The sequence below is a fragment of the Vulpes vulpes genome, chromosome 16, assembly GCF_048418805.1.
Source record: "Vulpes vulpes isolate BD-2025 chromosome 16, VulVul3, whole genome shotgun sequence".
Lineage (NCBI taxonomy): Eukaryota > Metazoa > Chordata > Mammalia > Carnivora > Canidae > Vulpes > Vulpes vulpes.
The window spans coordinates 62,544,213-62,566,237 of NC_132795.1; positions in this window are offsets into that span (position 1 = coordinate 62,544,213).

Consider the following 22,025-nt stretch of genomic DNA (forward strand, 5'->3'; position numbering starts at 1 on the left):
GAAAAGTTTTCACTTCCAATAAAGTAGGAAGGCAAAAAAATAAAAATAAATCAAGTGGGGGAGGGGAACCATGACTAGCAGTACTAAAGCAGAGCTGAGAAAGCCTCCGGGGCAGGAAAGCCCAGGCCCAGACAAGAAGGCACTTTAAAAATCCGCACCTCAGTTTGCCCTGATGCAAAAGTGCTTAGCAGGGAAATCGGGCAGAATCGCAGGAGGGGCAGTGAAGCCTCAAGATTCCCAGAGTCACTATAAGAGGAGGGGCGCCTCAGGGGAAAGCATACTGCAAACCGTGGATTGACCTTGGTAAAGGGCTGGAGCACCGCAAGGGCATCTGGGAGATGCCAGTTAATCAGGGGGCCAGCTCTGGAGCACCCTTTACCCTAGAAGTTGGCAACAGACAGAGGCAGCTGTCTATTGGGCGAGACGGCCCTTGGGAGCATGGGTCCAGGGGCACAGGGCCCTGGATCTGAGGGTGCAGAAGGGGACAAAGCCAGCTATCCCCCATTCTCCCTGGGACAGGGGGAAGTGGGGAGGGCACAGGACAGCTAGAACTCTCCTGCTGCTGGACACCCCCGAAGTTGTGCAGATTAGTGTACCTGCATCTGCCCCAAGGAGCATCTAGCCCAGTGTGGACTGGGAGACTGCAGTTAGTCACCCGGGGGGAACTTGACTACAGAGCTGGCAACCTGGCCGCCACCATTTTTTTCTCTTCTTTTCACCTTGCACCTGGGAGAGTTGGGGCCTCAAGGGAACAAAGGTCTCACAGGATAAACAGCTCACACTGAGCTCTGCACCTGGCAAGGGATGGAACATCTCCAACCAGGCACACACACCTGAGAACCAGCACAGAAGACCCCCTCCCCAGAAGACCAGCTGGAAGAACAAGGGAAGAGCAAGTTTACTGAACAAGCAGCACTGGAAAGCTCCAGGACTGAGGGAGAATAGTTTATAGAATTAGATGGTCCTTTGTTTTTTTTTGTTACATTTATTTTATTTTCTATACATTTGTTTTATTTAAGTTCGATTTGCCAACATATAGTATAACTCCCAGTGGTCATTCCCTCAGTGCCCGTCACCCAGTTATCCCATCCCCCCACCCACCTTCCCTTCCACAAGTCTTTGTTTCCCAGAGTTGGGAGTCTCTCATGATTTGTCTCCCTCTCTAATTTTTCCCTCAGTTCCCTTCCTCTCCCTTATAATCCCCTTCACTATTTCTTATATTCCAAGTATGAGTGAAACCATATGATTGTCCTTCTCCAACTGACTGATTTCACTCAGCATAATACCCTCCAGTTCCATCCACATCAAAGCAAATGGTGGGTATTCATCCTTTCTGATGGCTGAGTAATATTCCATTGTATATATAGACACATCTTCTTTATCCATTCATCTGTTAATGGATATCGAAGCTCCTTCAACAGTTTGGCTATTGTAGGCACTGCTGCTGTGAACATTGGGGTGCAGGTGTCCTGGTGTTTCACTGCATCTATATCTTTGGGGTAAATACCCAGTAGTGCAATTGCTGATCATAGGGTAGCTCTATTTTTAACTCTTTGAGGAACCTCCACACGGGTTTCCAGAGTAGCTGCACCAGTTTGCATTCCTACCAACAGTGCAAGAGGGTTCTCCTTTCTCCACATCCTCTCCAACATTTGTTGTTTCCTGTCTTGTTAATTTTTGCCATTCTCACTGGTGTGAGGTGGTATCTCATTGTGGTTTATTTAGATTTGTATTTCCCTGATGGCAAGTGATACAGAACATTTTCTTAGGAGCTTGTTGGCCACATGTATGTCTTCTTTGGTGAAATTTGGTTACATTAGAAGTGAAAAATTTTCTCTCTGTAGCATTCCAGCTGTTCTCTCTTTAAATCTCAGGTCAAATTCGTAGGTGTTCAGGATGTTTTGAAAATTATCTAGGTAAGTTTGTGGGACCAGATGAGTTGAGGACCCCTACTCTTTTGTCATCTTGCCCCTTACCCCACAACAGTTTTTTTTTTTTAAGATTTCGCTTATTCAAGAGAGACACAGAGGAGGCAGAGATATATGCAGAGAGAGAAGAAGGCTCCCCATAGGGAGCCCACTGTGGCACTGGATCCACGAACTGGTATCATGCCCCAGGCCAAGACAGACACTCAATCACTGAGCCACCCAGGCATCCTGACAACAGTTTCTTGAATGCAACTTTCCACTAGCCTCTTCCATAAGGGAGGTAGACCCTATGTCAACAGGAATCTGTACGGGGAGTGGAAAGGTGGTCTGGTTCACACTGAGAACCAAGTTTTTCATGAAAGCACCTTTCAACGAGCCCTCACAACTGAGGGAGGTTAACAGCGAGCTCCAGCATTGGTGGAGGAAGGGCAGTGGAGAGGCAGGTACTTTTCACTGAGAAAGCAACATTCCTGGCCTTCACCTTGCACTGGGTCTATCATTGGAGAGAGTTAGCACCTCTCTCCACAGTTGTTGTGAAAGTGAAATGACAATGCGATATACTGAACAATGAGAAACAAGTGTTCCTTGAATGACACTTTCAGCTAGCCTCTCCCCTGTAGGAGGTGGGCCTTGGCTCAACATTAGGCTGGAAACACAATGGAACTCACTCTCCTGAACTCTGGGCACAAGGTTCTTTCCACTGGCCCTAATTTAGAACCCAGCTCCTCAGTAAGTTTGGAGGAGTTCCGTAAGGCACTGTCCACCTCTAGGGGATATAGGCCTTCATGGAATGTACCTTCTGACTAGCTTCTCACATCAGAGAGCTGGGACATCTGTCTCAGCAGTGGTGGTAGTGCAAAGGGAAAGCAGGCTACCTTTCTCCAAGGACAAAGCTTTCCCTGACTAGGCTTACCTGTAGGCCTCTCCCAGAGGCCTGTGAGACCCTGCTTCCCCAGCAGCTGTGGGGGCACAATGGAAAGGAGCTGGCTTTAGTTCTAAGGCTCAGGCCTTCCGTGAAGGTTAGCTTCTCAATGAAGGGAGTTCAAACCTGTCTCCCCACAAGGTGTCAAGGGGCAGTGAAAAAGTGCTGGAGGGCCTCTGGGACACCATAGTTCCTTGAATGCAGCTTTCTACTAGCCTTTTCTCTAAGGAAAGTAGAACTTACCACCCCAGCAAATAGGCATGGGCAGTGGAAGGACTGTCAGCTTCAGTCTGAGCACCAAGAACTTTTCAATGAGCCCTCACAGCTGAAGGAGATTAACACCAGCTCCACCCTTTGAGGTGGAGGGGCAGTAGAGAGGTTTGGTACTTTTCACTGAGAGAGCAGCTTTCCTGGTCTTCACCACTGGGCCTATCACTGAGGTGAGTTAGCACAGCATCTCCACAGTTGTGGAAGTGAAAAGACCATGCGACCTACTGAAACTATCAGTAGCCCCTCCCTAGTGGGAGGTATGTCCTGGCTCCATCTTAGGCTGGAGACCCAATGGCATTCTCTGTCCCGAACCCTGGGCTCAAGGGTCCCATGAGGGCAGCTTTCCACTCACTTCTTCAGGAAGGGCTTCAGAAGCCAGCTCCTCAGGAAGTTTAGAGGGGCCTCGGAAGGCCGGTCCACCTCTTGGTGACCTAGGCCTTCCTGGAGTACCCTTTGTGACTAGCTTCTCACCTCAGGGAGTTGGAACATGTGTCTCATCAGTGGTGGAGGCACCAAGGAAAAGCAGGCTACTTTCCTCTGAGGGCAAAGCTCTCCCTAACTAAACTTACCACTAGTCCTCTCTCAGAGGCCTGTGAGACCCTGCCTACCCAGCAGCTGTGGGGTGCAATGGAAATGAGCTGGCCTGAGTTCTGAGGTTCAGGCATTCCCAGAAGGCTAGCTTCTCAAAGAAGGGAGTTCAAACCTGTGTCCCCTGAATGTTTGGTGGGGTGGTCCAAAAGCATTGGAGGGCTTCTGGGACACCACATTTCCTTGAGTGCAGCTCTCCACTGGCTTCTTCCTTGAGGTAAGTCAAACCCCTCATCCCAGCAGACAAGCCTGGGCAGTGGAAAGGCTGTGGGTTTCATTCAGAGAACCAAGGCCTCCCTGAGGGAAACTTTCAAGGAGCTTTCACAGCTGACGGAGGTTAGCAGGTACCTCCAGCCTTGGTGGTGGAGGGGAAGTGGAGAGGCTAGGAACTTTTCACTGAGAAAGCAGCTTTCATGCCTTCAGCTTACAAGGAGTCTGTCACCAGGGTGACTTAGCACACCCTCTTCACAGTTGGTGTGGAGGTAGAAAGGCCATGTGACATATAAATGCTGAGGAAATAGCATTCCTTAAATGAAACTTTCAGCTAGCTCCTCCCAGGTGGGAGGTATGCCCTGGCTCCACCTTAGGCTGGAGACCCAATGGCACTCTGTCCTGAACCCTGGGCCCAAGGGTCCTGTGAGGGCAGCCTTCCACTGGCTGCCCTTCCTTGAGAAGCCAGCTCTTCAGGAAGTTTGGAGGGGCCTTGGAAGGCACTGTGCACCTGTAGGGGACCTAAGGTTGTGACTTACGTTCTCACCTCAGGGAGTTGGAACATGGGTCTCAGTAGTGGTGGAGGCACCAAGGGAAAGCAGGCTACTTTCCTCTGAGAATAAAGCTCTCCCTGACTAAGCTCACCACTAGACCTCTCTCAGAGGCCTGAGACCCTGCCTACTCAGTAGCTGTGAAGACACAATGGAAACGAGCTGGACTAAGTTCTGAGGCCCAGGATTTCCCAGAAGTCTAGCTTCTCAATAAAGGGACTTTAATCCTCTCTCCCCACAAGGTTTGGGGGGCAGTCCAAAAGCACTGGAGGGCCTTTGTAACACCATAGTTCCTTGAGTGCAGCTCTCCACTGGTCCCTTCCGTGAGGAAAGTAGAAACTCAGCAGATAAGCCTGGGCAGCTTCTTGAGTGAAGCTGTGGGCTTCATTCAAAGAACCAAGGCACCCTCACAGCTGACGGAGGTTAGCAGGTACCTCCAACCTTGGTGGTGGAGGGGAAGTGGAGAGCCTAGAAACTTCTTTTTTTTTTTTTAATAATTATTTTTTATTGGTGTTCAATTTGCCAACATACAGAATAACACCCAGTGCTCATCCAGTCAAGTGCCCCCCTCAGTGCCTGTCACCCATTCACCTCCACCTCCCACCCTCCTCCCCTTCCACCACCCCTAGTTCGTTTCCCAGAGTTAGGAGTCTTCATGTTCTGTCTCCCTTTCTGATATTTCTTACCCATTTCTTCTCCCTTCCCTTCTATTCCCTTTCACTGTTATTTATATTCCCCAAATGAATGAGACCATATAATGTTTGTCCTTCTCCAACTGACTTATTTCACTCAGCATAACACCCTCCAGTTCCATCCACGCTGAAGCAAATGGTGGGTATTTGTCATTTCTAATGGCTGAGTAATATTCCATTGTATACATAAACCACATCTTCTTTATCCATTCATCTTTCGAAGGACACCGAGGCTGCCTAGGAACTTTTCACTGAGAAAGCAGCTTTCATGCCTTCAGCTTACAATGAGTCTGTCATCGGGTGACTTAGCTCACCCTCTCCACAGTTGGTGTGGAGGTGAAGAGACCATGTGACAGACTAAACGCTGAGGAAATAGCGTTTCTTGAATGAAACTTTTAGCTAGCCCCTCCTAGGAGGGAGGTATGCCCTGGCTCCACCTTAGGCTGGAGACCCAATGGCTCAAGGATCCCATGAGGGCAACTTTCCACTCACTTCTTCAGAAAAGGCTTGAGGCGCCAGCTCCTCAGGAAGTTTGGAGGGGCCTGGAAGGTGCTATCCACCTCTAGGTGACATAGGTGTTGCTGGAGTGCACTGTGTGACTAGCATTGCACCTCAGGGAGGTAGAACATGGGTCGAGGCAGTGGTGGCAACACCAAGGGAAAGTAGGCTATTTTTCTCTGAAAACAAAGTTCTACCTAAGCTCACCACTGTACCCCTTTCAGAGACCTTTGAGACCCTGCCTACCCAGCATCTGTAGGGCCGTAATGGAAATGAGAAGGCCTGAGTTCTGAGGCTCAGGCCTTCTCAGAAGGCTAACTACTCAATGAAGGGAATTTAAGCCTGTCTCCCCAGAAAGTTTGGAGGGGTGGTTCAAAACTGCTGTAGGGCATCTGGGACATTACAGTTTGAGTGTAGCTCTTCACAGGTGCCTTCCATGAGGAAAGTTGAATCTCTCAGCCCAGCAGACAAGTCTGGGCAGTGGCAAAGCTGTGGGCTCCTGTCTGAGAACCAAGCCCTACCTTAGGGAACCTTTAAATGAGCCCTCACAGCTGAGGGAGTTTAGCAGCTAGTTCCAGGCATGGTGTTGGAGAGACAGTGGAGAGTTCAGGTACTTTTCACTCAGAAAGTAGCTTTCTGGGCCTTCAGTTTACAAGAAGTCTGTCACCGGGGTGAGTTGGCACATCGTCTCCACAATTGTTGTGGAGGTGAAAAGACCATGCAACCTCCTGAACTTTCAGCTAGCCCCTACCAGTTGGGAGGTAGGCCCTGACCCCACCTTAGGCCAGAGAGCAAATGGAACTCGCTGTTGTGAAACCCTGGGCCCAAGGGTCCTGTGAGGGCAGCTTTCCAGGCCTCTCCAGGAAGAGCTTGAGAAGCCAGCTCCTCAGGAATTTTGGAGGGGTCCTGGAAGGCACTGTCCACCTCTAGGGCACCTAGGCCTTCCTGTAGTACAGACTGGTGGCTAGCTTCTCACCTTAGGGAGTGTGAACAGGTGTCTCAGCAGTGATGGGGAGCGCAAGGGAAAGCAGGCTACTTTCCTCTGAGGACAGAGCTCCCCCTGACATAGGCCTCCCTCTCCCAAAGGCCTGGGAGACTCCGCCTCCCCAGCAGCTGTGGGTGCATTGGAAATGAGCTAGCCTGAGTTCTGAGGCTCAGGCCTTCCTAATGTAAGCTATGTCCAGAGTAGGTGTGGAGACCAAATGGAAAGGTCCTGCGCTCAACTCTCAGAAAGAAGCATTCATTGAACACAGCTTTCAGCTAGCCTCTCACCTATGGGAGTTAGAAACTAACACCACTGTAGGTGAGGAGGTACCATGAAAATGCACTGAACTCTGAGATACAAGCTTTCGTGCCATGCACATTACTACTAGCCTCTTACCTAAGGGAGGTAAAAGCTATCTCCACAGGAGTGGAGGGGCATTGGAAATGCTACGTAATGAGCATTTATGTAGTGAACTGTGAGCAACCAACGTTACTTGGTGCAGCTTTCCACTACCGTCTCACCTACTGGCATTAGAACCTATGTCAAAAACACCTGTGGAGGCTCGAGTGAAATGTGGGCTACTGAACTCTGAGAAGAAAAAAAAAGTGTTCCTTGGAGGCAGCTTCTGAGAAGCCTCTAACATAAGGGAGTAAGAAGATACGTCCACAGGAGGTATGGAGGCCCAGTGGAAAAGTCCTGCGCTCAACTCTGAGAAAAAAGCATCCTTGAATGCAGCTTTCAACTAGCCTCTCACCTATGAAAATTAGAAGCTAGCTCCACTCAGGAGAGGAGGTGCCATAGAAAGGCACTGTACTGAACAATGAGGTAAAGCATTCCTGCCCTGCAGCTTTCCACTAGCCTCTCACCCATGGGAGGTAACAGCTATCTCCACAGGAGTGGAAGGGCCATGGAAATGGTATGTAGTGTGAACAACCAGCATTCCTAGAGAGCAGCTTTCCACTCACCTCTCACCTACCTGCATTACAAGCTCTATCAAAAGCACCTGTGGAGACTCGAGTGAAATGTGGGCTACTGAACTCTGAGAAAAAAGTATTCCTTACAGGCAGCTTCTGAAAAGCCTCTAAAAGAAATAAAAGGCATTCAAATTGGCAAAGAAGAAGTCAAATTCTCCCTCTTCGCAGATGACATTATACTGTACATAGAAAACCCAAAAGACTCCACCCCAAGATTGCTAGAACTCATACAGCAATTCAGCAGTGTGGCAGGATACAAAAATCAATGCCCAGAAGTCAGTGGCATTTCAATACACTAACAATGAGACTGAAGAAAGAGAAATTCAGGAGTCAATCCCATTGACAATGGCACCCAAAAGCATAAGATACCTAGGAATAAACCTAACCAAAGAGGTCTATACCCTAAAAACTACAGAACACGTCTGAAAGAAATTGAGGAAGACACAAAGAAATGGAAAAATATTCCATGCTCAGAGATTGGAAGAATTAATATTGTGAAAATGTCAATGTTACCCAGGGAAATTTACACATTTAATGCAATCCCTATCAAAATGCCATGAACTTTCTTCAGAAAGTTGGAACAAATAAACTTAAGATTTGTATGGAATCAGAAAAGACCCCGAATAGCCAGGGGAATATTAAAAAAGAAAACCATAGCTAGGGGCATCACAATGCCAGATTTCAGGTTGTACTACAAGGCTGTGATCATAAAGACAGTGTGGTACTGGCACCAAAAATAGGCACACAGATCAATGGAACAGAATAGAGAATCCAGAAGTGGACCCTCAACTCTCTGGTCAACTAATATTCGACAAAGCAGGAAAGACTATCCACTGGAAAAAAGACAGTCTCTTCAATAAATGGTGCTGGGAAAATTGGACATCCACATGCAGAAGAATGAAACTAGACCACTCTCTTTCACCATACACAAAGATAAACTCGAAATGGATGAAAGATCTAAATGTGAGACAAGATTCCCTCAAAATCCTAGAGGAAAACACAGGCAACACCCTTTTTGAACTTGGCCATGGCAACTTCTTGCAAGATACATCTATGAAGGCAAAAAAAAAAAAACAAAAGCAAAAATGAATTATTGGGACTTAAGATAAAAAGCTTCTACACAGCAAATGAAACAGTCAACAAAACTAAAAGACAACCTACAGAATGGGAGAAGATATTTGCAAATGACGTATCAGATAAAGGGCTAGTTTCCAAGATCTATAAAGAACTTATTAAACTCAACAGCAAAGAAACAATCCAATCATGAAATGGGCAAAAGACACGAACAGAAATCTCACAGAAGAAGACATAGACATGGCCAACAAGCACATGAGAAAATGCTCTGCATCTCTTGCCATCAGGGAAATACAAATCAAAACCACAATGAGATACCACCTCACACCAGTGAGAATGGGGAACATTAGCAAGACAGGAAACAACATTCCAAATGTTGGAGAGGATGTGGAGAAAGGGGAACCCTCTTGCACTGTTGGTGAGAATGTGAACTGGTACAGCCACTCTGGAAAACCATGTGGAGGTTCCTCAAAGAGTTAAAAATAGACCTGCCCTACAACCCAGCAATTGCACTGCTGGGGATTTACCCCAAAGATACAGATGCAGTGAAATGCCGGGACACCTGCACCCCGATGTTTATAGCAGCAATGTCTACAACAGCCAAACTATGGAAGGAGCCTTGGTGTCCATGGAAAGATGAATATGGATAAAGAAGATGTGGTCTATGTATACAATGGAATATTCCTCAGCCATTAGAAAGGACAAATACCCACCATTTGCTTCGACATGGATGGAACTGGAGGGTATTATGCTGAGTGAAATAAGTCAATCGGAGAAGGACAAACATTATATGGTCTCATTCATTTGAGGAATATAAAAATTAGTGAAATGGAATAAAGGGAAAGAGAGAAAATGAGTGAAAATATCAGTGAGGGTGACAAAACATGAGAGACACCTAACTCTGGGAAATGAACAAGGGGTTGTGGAAGTGGAAGTGGGCGGAGGGTTGGGGTGACTGGGTGATGGGCACTGAGGGGGGCACTTGGTATGAACACTGGGTGTATGCTCCAGCCCTTTATGGAGCTCAGCCCACGATGTGTGGCTCGCTGTCCCCCGGGGTGCACATCCTCCGTTAGTGACCCCGGGAGCCTGGGAGCATCACTGCCCCTCTGGGAACTCCTGCCCGAGTTCCCTGCGAGTGCCTTTCTGTCCAGGAAGATTGGTAAAGTTCCTGCTTCTCCCGGACTGGGCTTTCCTGACCTGTAGGCACTTGCTGCCTGACCTTAGCCTGGCTCCTCGCGGGGGCCCCCTCCCTCTTGGATGCTTTTTTATTTATTTAATTTTTTAAAAGTTTTTATTTACTTATTAATGAGAGAGAGAGAGAGAGGCAGAGACAGAAGTAGGCTCCACCCAAGGAGCCCGACGCGGGACTCAATCCCGGGACTCCAGGATCATGCCATGGGCTGAAGGCAGGTGCCAAACTGCTGAGCCACACAGGGATCCCCTGCCTTTTTATTTCTTTATTTTTTTTTCCGTCTTCCTACCTTGATAGAAGCGTGAACTCTTCTCACTGTAGCATTCCAGCTGTTCTCTCTTTAAATCTCAGGCCGAATTTGTAGGTTTTCAGAATGATTTGAAAGCCATCTAGGTAAGTTGGTGGGGACAGGTGACTTGGGGATCCTACTCTTCCACCATCTTGCCGCTTCCCCCCTTGATATAAGTTCTAATGCTGATAGGTGAGGGGGTTGTGGAAAGCTACACTCAAGGAACGCTGGTTGCTCACAGTTCACTACATAGCATTTCCAAGGCCTCTCCACTCCTTAGGTGAGGGGCTCCTGGAAAGGTGCAGGGCAGAAATGCTTCTGTCTCAGAGTTCAGTACAGCGCATTTCCATGGCACCTCTTCACCTATAGTGGAGTTAGCTTCTAACTTCCATAGGTGAGGGGCTGGTGGAAAGCTGCATTCAAGAAATACTTCTTTTTGAGAGTTGAGCACAGGGCCTTTCCATCGGGCCTCTATTTTTAAACTTTGAGGAACCTCCACACTCTTTTCCAGAGTGGCTATACCATCTTGCATTCCCACCAACAGTGCAAGAGGGTTTCCCTTTCTCCACATCACGCCAACTTTGTTGTTTCCTGTCTTGTTAATTTTCACCATTCTCACTGGTGTGAGGTGATTTCTAATTGTGGGTTTTTTTTAAATAATAAATTTATTTTTTTTGGTGTTCAATTTGTCAACATACAGAATAACACCCAGTGCTCATCCCGTCAAGTGCCCACCTCAGTGCCCGCCACCCAGTAACCCCCACCCTCGCCCTCCTCCCCTTCCACCACCCCTAGTTCGTTTCCCAGAGTTAGGAGTCTTCCATGTTCTGTCTCCCTTTCTGATATCTCATTGTGGTTTTGATTTGTATTTCCCTGATGGCCAGTGATGTGGAGCATTTTCTCATGGGCTTGTTGGCCATATGTATACCTTCTTTGATGAAATTTCTGTTCATGTCTTTTGCTCATTTCATGGTTCTCTATTCTGTTCCATTGATTTATGCGCCTGTTTTTGTGCCAGTACCACACTGTCTTGATGATCACAGCTTTGTAGTACACCTTGAAATCCAGCATTGTGATGCCCCAGCTCTGATTTTCTTTTTCAATGTTCCCCTGGCTATTCGGGGTCTTTTCTGATTACATACAAATCTTAAGATTATTTGTTTCAGCTCTCTGAAGAAATTCCATGGTATTTTGATAGGGATTGCATTTAATGTGTAAATTGCCCTGGGTAGCATTGACATTTTCACAATATTAATTCTTCCAATCTGTGAGCATGGAATATTTTTCCATTTCTTTGTGTCTTCCTCAATTTCGTTCAGACGTGTTCTGTAGTTTTTAGGGTATAGACCTCTTTGGTTAGGTTTATTCCTAGGTATCTTATGCTTTTGGGTGCCATTGTAAATGGGATTGACTCCTGAATTTCTCTTTCTTCAGTCTCATTGTTAGTGTATAGAAATGCCACTGATTTCTGGGCATTGATTTTGTATCCTGCCACACTGCTGAATTGCTGTGTGAGTTCTAGCAATCTTGGGGTGGAGTCTTTTGGGTTTTCTTTTTTTTTAATTTTTATTTACTTATGATAGTCAGAGAGAGAGAGAGAGAGAGAGAGAGAGAGAGGCAGAGACACAGGCAGAGGGAGAAGCAGGCTCCATGCACCGGGAGCCCGATGTGGGATTCGATCCAGGGTCTCCAGGATCATGCCCTGGGCCAAAGGCAGGCGCCAAACCACTGCGCCACCCAGGGATCCCTCTTTTGGGTTTTCTATGTACAGTATCATGTCATCTGCGAAGAGGGAGAGTTTGACTTCTTCTTTGCCAATTTGAATGCCTTTTATTTCTTTTTGTTGCCTGATTGTTGAGGCTAGGACTTCTAGTACTATGTTGAATAGCAGCGGTGAGAGTGTACATCCCTGTCGTGTTCCTGATCTTAGGGAAAAGGCTCCCAGTGTTTCCCCACTGAGAATGATATTTGCTGTGGGCTTTTCATAGATGGCTTTTAAGATGCTGAGGAATGTTCCCTCTATCCCTATACTCTGAAGTGTTTTGATCAGGAATGGATGCTGTATTTTGTCAAATGCTTTCTCTGCATCTATTGAGAGGATCATATGGTTCTTGTTTTTTTTTTTCTCTTGCTGATATGATCAATCACATTGATTGCTTTACAAGTGTTGAACCAGCCTTGCATCCTGGGGATAAATCCCCCTTGGTCATGGTGAATGATCTTCTGAGAATTGGAATAAATAATCTTAAGATTTGTGTGGAATCAGAAAAGACCCTGAATAGCCAGGGGAATATTGAAAAAACCAGAGCCGGGGGCATGACAATGCCAGATTTCAAGTTGTACTACAAAGCTGTGATCATCAAGACAGTGTGGTACTGGCTCAAAAACAGATTCATAGATCAGTGGAACAGAATAGAGAACCCAGAAATGGGCCCTCAACAGTATGGTCAACTAATATTCGACAAAGCAGGAAAGACTATCCAATGGAAAAAGGACAATCTCTTCAATAAATGGTGCTGGGAAAATTGGACAGCACGTGCAGAAGAATGAAAGTGGATCATTCTCTTACACCATACACAAAGACAAATTCAAAATGGATGAAGGATCTAAATGTGAGACAGGAATCCATAAAAATCATAGAGGAGAACACAGGCAACACCCTTTTTGAACTTGCCACAGCAACTTCTTGCAAGATATATCTATGAAGGCAAGGGAAACAAAAGCAAAAATGAAGTATTGGGACTTAAGATAAAAAGCTTCTGCACAGCAAAAGAAACAGTCAACAAAATTAAAAGACAACCTACAAAATGGGAGAAGATATTTGCAAATGATGTATCAGATAAAGGGCTAGTATCCAAGATCTATAAAGAACTTATTAAGCTCAACAGCAAAGAAACAAACAATCCAATCATGAAATGGGCAAAAGGCATGAGCAGAAATTTCACAGAGGAAGACATACACATATCCATATGAGAAAATGCTCGCATCACTTGACATCAGGGAAATACAAATCTAAACCACAATGAGATACCACCTCACACCAGTGAGAATGGCAAAAATTAACAAGACAGGAAACCACAAATGTTGGAGAGGATGTGGAGAAAGGGAACCCTCCTGCACGGTTGGTGGGAATGTGAACTGGTGCAGCCATTCTGGAAAACTGTGTGGAGGTTCCTCAAAGAGTTAAAAATAGAGCTACAATACAACCCAGCAATTGCACTACTGGGGATTTACCCCAAAGATACAGATGCATTGAAAATCCGAGACACCTGCACCCCAATGTTTATAGCCTCAATGTCCACAGTAGCTAAACTGTGGAAGGAGCCTCGGTGTCCATCAAAAGATGAATGGATAAAGAAGATGTGGTCTATATATACAATGGAATATTACTCAGCCACTAGAAATGATAAATACCCACCATTTGCTTTGACGTGAATGGAACTGGAGAGTATTATGCTGAGTGGAGTAAGTCAGTCAGAGAAGGACAATCATTATATGGTTTCACTCATACAGGGAGTATAAAGAATAGTGAAAGAGATCATAGGGGAAAGGAGAGAAATGAGTGGGAAAAATTAGGGTGACAAAACATGAGAAGACTCCTAACTCTAGGAAACGAACAAGGTGTAGTGGAAGGGGTGGTGGGCAAGGGGATGTGGTGACTGGGTGATGGACACTGAGGGGTGCACTTGACTGGATGAGCACTGGGTGTTATACTATATGTTTGAAAATAGAACTGCAATAAAATATATATATTTAAAAATTAATCCATGTATTTTTAATATACCTGTCTTCCTATGCACATTGAATTCCAGTAGTATCTGTGCAATGATATTCTTCCCAAAAGCTTATTATATCACATAGCTCATTTTTACAGATTGTATTTTTTTAAAGATTTATTTATTTATTTATTTATTTATTTATTTATTTATATATTCAGAGAGAGAGAGAGAGAGGCAGAGACACAGGCAGAGGAAGAAGCAGGCTCCATGCAGGGAGCCTGATGTGGGACTGGATCCCAGGGCTCCAGGATCACACCTTGGGCTGCAGGTGGCGCTAAACCGCTGTGCCACCGGGGCTGCCCTACAGATTGTATTTTTGTGGCATATATAAACATGTCACACCGATTCTGCTAGATAAAACCTATTTCACACTAGTTATATATTGTTTTTATTAATGTTGACTAATTTCAGAAACATTAGGGTATATATGGTCAAATGCAAAATATCAAAACCCACAGCCAAGTCATAGATTACTTCCATCATATCCTAAATCTCTTACCTCCAGCAAGTGGTCCTCAGTGATCTGCTAAAACTGGAAAATTTGGAATTACCATAATCTCACTCCATATTCAGCTCACTGACACTGACTGACATGTGTCTTATGCTGCCTACTACCTATGTGTCTCAGGACTCCCTTAGCCCTCTACTTGAGTATTTCCTGAAATCACAGGTAAGACTGGAGATGCCACCAATAGACCAAGAGGTAAGAGGAGGCTTATTACCTACATAATGAGGCTCTGAGATCAGGATAAGCCTCCAGAGATGATCCAAACATGGATAGGGAATGAATAAATGTAAAGGAAACTGACCAGATTTCTTTATTATTGTTATGGTTACAGGTGTGGCTGGGGGAATGGCTTATACATGCCATCAAGGAGTTGGTTGCATGGTGCCAAAGTAGGGAGAACTTTGGATTTCTTATCGCTTTGCCCAGAGTTGAGGCACAAGGGGAAGAATAAGGAGGAAAGCCTAAAAGCTGACAGCCAACATAAAAGAAAAAAAATAGAGTCAGCCTTATTATTACAACTACCCGCCCATCAGAATAGCTACTATTTTATAAGTGACAACACCAAGTGTTGGCAAAGATACGGAAAATTTACCACTTGTATACATCCAGTTGTAATGTAAAATCTTACAATCACTCCTGGAAAAGAGTTTAGCAGTTTCTTCAAAAAATATTTTGCATACAAATACCACATAATTTAGCAGTAGCACTTTTGGAAATGTATCTCAGAGAAATAAAAAATTATTTTCAAAAACATATTTTCACATAAGAAGTATGCTACCATAGATAACATTATCTACAATAGCTAAATTATGGAAACAGTCTAGTGTCTATCAACTGCTGAGTGCATACAGAAGAGTGGTATACATTGTATGTATATATATATTATAATATTTCTTTGTGCCTGACTTTCATGCCTTCAGAAATATGCAAATATGTGATAATTTAAGCTCTTTTTAAAGTCAGATATAGTTTAAACTATCACAATTTTCTCTTAAATGTGCTCTTATCTAATGGTTCATGCATATCTTTATGGAACACATAAATTTAAGATGGCACTCATGACTTTTATCGTATATTGTTACTCATATGATAATGTGGCAAAAGTTAAATTATTCAGCTGGGCTTAATCCAAACACATGAGACCTTTAAAAACAGAGTTTCTCCAGGTGGTAGTAGAAGGTGGATGTCAGTGGGATTTAAACTGCAAGGACTCAGCACACTGCTTTCAAGATAGAAGGGCCATGCAGAAAGAATTTGGGTGGCAAGAATGTTGATAGTATCTATGAGCAAAGTATGCTCCCATCTGACAGCAAGAATGTTGATAGTATCTATGAGCAGAGCATGCTCCCATCTGACAGCAAAGGACCTATGGCCACAAGGAACTGGATTCCGGCAACATACTGAATAAGCTTAGAAGTACACTCTTCTCTAATCCTCTAGCTATAAGCCTACTCAGGCTGACATCCTGACTGCAGCCTTGTAAGACACTAAGCAGAGTTCTATTGAGCTCACTTGGACTTCTCATCTATAGAACTGTGAGCTAATAAATGGGTATTGTTAGAATCTGCTAAGTTTTGGTAATACACCCAGATTTGTTTAGGAAAAAAAAGGAAGATATATATGAATTGCTCTGCCATAAAAAAGAACAAAATCTTACCATTTGCAAGTACATAGATGGAGCTAGAGAGTATTATGCCAAATGAAATAAGTCAATCATAGAAAGACAAATACCATATGATTTCACTCCTATGTAGAATTTAAACAAAACAAATGAGCAAAGAGAAAAAGAGAGGCAAACCAAGACAAAGACTCTTAACTATAGAGACCAAACTGATGATTACCAGAGCGTGGGTGGGTTTGGGGATGGGTGAAATAAATGATGGGGATTACAGAGGGCACTTGTTGTAATGAGCATGGAGTGTTGTATGGAATTGTTGAATCATTACATTATACACCTGAATCTGATATTAGACTGTGTGTTAACTGGAATTTAAATGAAACGTCAAATCATGCTGAAAATCTATGAATTCGGCCTGAGATTTAAAGAGAGAACAGCTGGAATGCTACAGTGAGAAGAGTTCGCGCTTCTATCAAGGTAGGAAGACAGGGGAAAAAAGAAATAAAGAAACAAAAGGCCTCCAAGGGGGAGGAGCCTGTGAGGAGCCGGGCTGAGGCCGGGGCGAGTGCCCCCAGGACAGGAGAGCCCCGTCCTGGAGAAGCAGGAGCTGCACCAATCTTCCCGGGGAAAGGCCTCGCAGGGAGTTGGAGCAGGACCCCAGGAGGGCGGGGATGCCCTCAGGCTCCCTGGGACAGTAACAGAGGAACTGCGCCCCAGGGAGAGTGCGCGGAGCTCCCTGAAGGGCTGCAGCGCGCACGGCGGGACCTGGAGCAGCTCGGAGGGGCTCGGGCAGCGGCTCCCCGGAGGGGGCTATGCCATCAGGAGCGCGAATCCAACAGCACAGGCCCGGGAGCACAGGGCGCCAGGACACAGCCCAGGATCTGGCCTCCCCCCGGGACAGGGAGAGGCCAGGAGGGCCCAGGACAGCAAGGACGCTCCTGCCCCGAGCTGAGCAGACCAGCGGCCCCGCCCCGGAGCATCCAGGCCCTGCAGACCGAGAGCTCTGTAGCTACTGCTGCAGGAGCTGACTCCAGGGCTCCAGAGCTGCCGCCACCACTGCTGCTGTTCCTCCTGGGGCCTCACGGGGTACACAACCCCCACTGAGCCCTGCACCAGGCAGGAGGCAGAGCAGCTCCCCCAAGTGCTAACACCTGAAAATCAGCACAACAGGCCCCTCCCTTAGAAGACCAGCTAGACGGACCAGTTCCAGGGGAAGTCAAGGGAGTTAAAGTATACAGAATCAGAAGATACTCCCCCGTGGTTTTTTTTTTCTTTTTGATTTGTTTGCTTCCCCCACCCCCTTTTTTTCCTTTATTTCTTTTTCTTTCTCTTTATCTTCTCTTTATCTTCTTTTTTTCTTCCTTTTTTCTTTTTTCTTTTTCTCTTTTCTTTCCTTCTTTCTCTCCTCTCTTTTTCTACTTTTCCCAATACAACTTGTTTTTGGCCACTCTGCACTGAGCAAAATGACTAGAAGGAAAACCTCACCTCAAAAGAAAGAATCAGAAACAGTCCTCTCTCCCACAGAGTTACAAAATCTGGATTACAATTCAATGTCAGAAAGCCAATTCTGAAGCACTATTATACAGCTACTGGTGGCTCTAGAAAAAAGCATAAAGGACTCAAGAGACTTCATGACTTCAGAATTTAGATCCAATCAGGCAGAAATTAAAAATCAATAGAATGAGATGCAATCCAAACTAGAGGTCCTAACGCCGAGGGTTAACGAGGTGAAAGAACGAGTGAGTGACAGAGAGGACAAGTTGATGGCAAAGAGGGAAACTGAGGAAAAAAGAGACAATTAAAAGACCATGAGGCTAGATTAAGGGAAATAAACGACAGCCTGAGGAAGAAAAACCTACGCTTAATTGGGGTTCCCGAGGGCGCCGAAAGGACAGAGGGCCAGAATATGTATTTGAACAAATCCTAGCTGAAAGCTTTCCTAATCTGGGAAGGGAAACAGGCATTCAGATCCAGGAAATAGAGAGATCCCCCCCTAAAATCAATAAAAAAAGTTCAACACCTCGACATTTAATAGTGAAGTTTGCAAATTCCAAAGATAAAGAGAAGATCCTTAAAGCAGCAAGAGACAAGAAATCCCTGACTTTTATGGGAGGAGTATTAGGGTAACAGCAAACCTCTCCATAGAGACCTGGCAGGCCAGAAAGGGCTGGCAGGATATATTCAGGGTCCTAAATGAGAAGAACATGCAACCAAGAATACTTTATCCAGCAAGGCTCTCATTCAAAATGGAAGGAGAGATAAAGAGCTTCCAAGACAGGCAGGAACTGAAAGAATATGTGACCTCCAAACCAGCTCTGCAAGAAATTTTAAGGGGGACTCTTAAAATTCCCCTTTTAGAAGAAGTTCAGTGGAACAATCCACAAAAACAAGGACTGAATAGATATGGTGACACTAAACTCATACCTTTCAATAGTAACTCTGAACGTGAATGGGCTTAATGACCCCATCAAAAGGTGCAGGGTTTCAGACTGGATGAAAAAGCAGGACCCATCTATTTGCTGTCTACAAGAGACTCATTTTAGACAGAAGGACACCTACAGCCTGAAAATAAAAGGTTGGAGAACCATTTACCATTCAAATGGTCCTCAAAAGAAGGCAGGGGTAGCCATCCTTATATCAGATAAACTAAAATTTACCCTGAAGACCGTAGTGAGAGATGAAGAGGGACACTATATCATACTTAAAGGATCTATCCAACAAGAGGACTTAACAATCTTCAATATATATGCCCCGAATGTGGGAGCTGCCAAATATATCAATTAATTAATAACCAGAGTTAAGACATACTTAGATAATAATACACTTATACTTGGTCACTTCAATCTACCTCTTTCTATACTCGATAGGTCTTCTAAGCACACCACCTCCAAAGAAACGAGAGCTTTAAATGATACACTGGACCAGATGGATTTCACAGATATCTACAGAACTTTACATCCAAACTCAACTGAATACACATTCTTCTCAAGTGCACATGGAACTTTCTCCAGAATAGACCACATACTGGGTAACAAATCGGGTCTGAACCGATACCAAAAGATTGGGATCATCCTCTGCATATTCTCACACCATAATGCCTTGAAATTAGAACTAAATCACAACAAGAAGTTTGGAAGGACCTCAAACACGTGGAGGTTAAGGACCATCCTGCTAAAAGATGAAAGGGTCAACCAGGAAATTAAGGAAGAATTAAAATGATTCATGGAAACTAATGAGAATGAAGATACAATCGTTCAAAATCTTTGGGATGCAGCAAAAGCAGTCCTAAGGGGGAAATACATCGCAATACAAGCATCCATTCAAAAACTGGAAAGAACTCAAATACAAAAGCTAACCTTATGCCTAAAGGAGCTAGAGAAAAAACAGCAAATACACCCAGCAGACGAAAAAAGTTAATATTCGAGCAAAACTCAACGAAATCGAGACCAGAAGAACTGTGGAACAGATCAACAGAACCAGGAGCTGGTTCTTTGAAAGAATTAATAAGATAGATAGACCATTAGCCAGCCTTATTAAAAAGAAGAGAGAGAAGACTCAAATTAATAAAATCATGAATGAGAAAGGAGAGATCACTACCAACACCAAGGAAGTACAAACGATTTTTAAAACGTATTATGAACAGCTATACGCCAACAAATTAGGCAATCTAGAAGAAATGGACGCATTCCTGGAAAGCCACAAACTACCAAAACTGGAACAGGAAGAAATAGAAAACCTGAACAGGCCTATAACCAGGGAGGAAATTGAAGCAGTCAATAAAAACCTCCCAAGACACAAAAGTCCAGGGCCAGATGGCTTCCCAGGGGAATTCTATCAAACGCTTAAAGAAGAAACCACACCTATTCTACTAAAGCTGTTTGGAAAGATAGAAAGAGATGGAGTACTTCCAAATTCGTTCTATGAGGCCAGCATCACCTTAATTCCAAAACCAGACAAAGACTCCACCAAAAAGGAGAATTACAGACCAATATTCCTGATGAACATGGATGTAAAAATTCTCAACAAGATACTAGCTAATAGGATCCAATAGTACATTAAGAAAATTATTCACCATGACCAACTAGGATCTATCCCCGAGACACAGGGCTGGTTCATCACTCGTAAAACAATCAATGTGATTCATCATATCAGCAAGAGAAAAACCAAGAACTATATGATCCTCTCATTAGATGCAGAGAAAGCATTTGACAAAATACAGCATCCATTCCTGATCAAAACTCTTCAGAGTGTAGGATTAGAGGGAACATTCCTCAACATCTTAAGAGCCATCTATGAAAAGCCCACAGCAAATATCATTCTCAATGGGGAAGCACTGGGAGCCTTTCCCCTAAGATCAGGAACAAGACAGGGATGCCCACTCTCACCACTGCTATTCAACATAGTACTGGAAGTCCTCGCCTCAGCAATCAGACAACAAAAAGACATTAAAGGCATTCAAATTGGCAAAGAAGAAGTCAAACTCTCGCTCTTTGCCAATGACATGATACTCTACATAGAAAACCCAAAAGCCTCCACCCCAAGATTGCTAGAACTCATACAGCAATTTGATAGCGTGGCAGGAAACAAAATCAATGCCCAGAAATCAGTGGCATTTCTATATACTAACAATGAGACTGAAGAAAGAGAAATTAAGGAGTCAATCCCATTTACAATGGCACCCAAAAGTATAAGATACCTAGGAATAAACCTAATCAAAGAGGTAAAGGATCTATACCCTAAAAACTATAGAACACTTCTGAAAGAAATTGAGGAAGACACAAAGAGATGGAAATATATTCCATGTTCACGGATTTGCAGAATCCGTGAAAATGTCAATGTTACCCAGGGCTATTTACACGTTTAATGCAAACCCTATCAAAATACCATGAACTTTCTTCAGAGAGTTAGAACAAATTATTTTAAGATTTGTGTGGAATCAGAATAGACCCCGAATAGCCAGGGGAATTTTAAAAAAGAAAACCATACATAGCTGGGGGCATCACAATGCCAGATTTCAGGTTGTACTACAATGCTGTGGTCATCAAGACAGTGTGGTACTGGCACAAAAACAGACACATAGATCAATGGAACAGAATAGAGAACCCAGAAGTGGACCCTCAACTTTATGGTCAACTAATGCTCGACAAAGCAGGAAAGACTATCCACTGGAAGAAAGACAGTCTCTTCAAGAAATGGTGCTGGGAAAATTGGACATCCACATGCAGAAGAATGAAACTGGACCACTCTCTTTCACCATACACAAAGATAAACTCAAAATGGATGAAAGATCTAAATGTGAGACTAGATTCCATCAAAATCCTAGAGGAGAACACAGGCAAGACCCTTTTTGAACTTGGCCACAGTAACTTCTTGCAAGATACATCCACAAAGGCAAAAGAAATAAAAGCACAAATGAACTATTGGGACTTCATCAAGATAAGAAGCTTTTGCACAGCAAAGGATACAGTCAACAAAACTAAAAGACAACCTACAGAATGGGAGAAGATATTTGCAAATGACATACCAGATAAAGGGCTAGTTTCCAAAATCTATAAAGAACTTATTAAACTCAACACCAAAGAAACAAACAATCCAATCATGAAATGGGCAAAAGACATGAAGAGAAATCTCACAGAGGAAGACATGGACATGGCCAACATGCACATGAGAAAATGCTCTACATCACTTGCCATCAGGGAAATACAAATCAAAACCACAATGAGATACCACCTCACACCAGTGAGAATGGGGAAAATTAACAAGGCAGGAAACAACAAATGTTGGAGAGGATGCGGAGAAAAGGAAACCCTCTTACACTGTTGGTGGGAATGTGAACTGGTGCAGCCACTCTGGAAAACTGTGTGGAGGTTCCTCAAAGAGTTAAAAATAGACCTGCCCTACGACCCAGCAATTGCACCGTTGGGGATTTACCCCAAAGATTCAG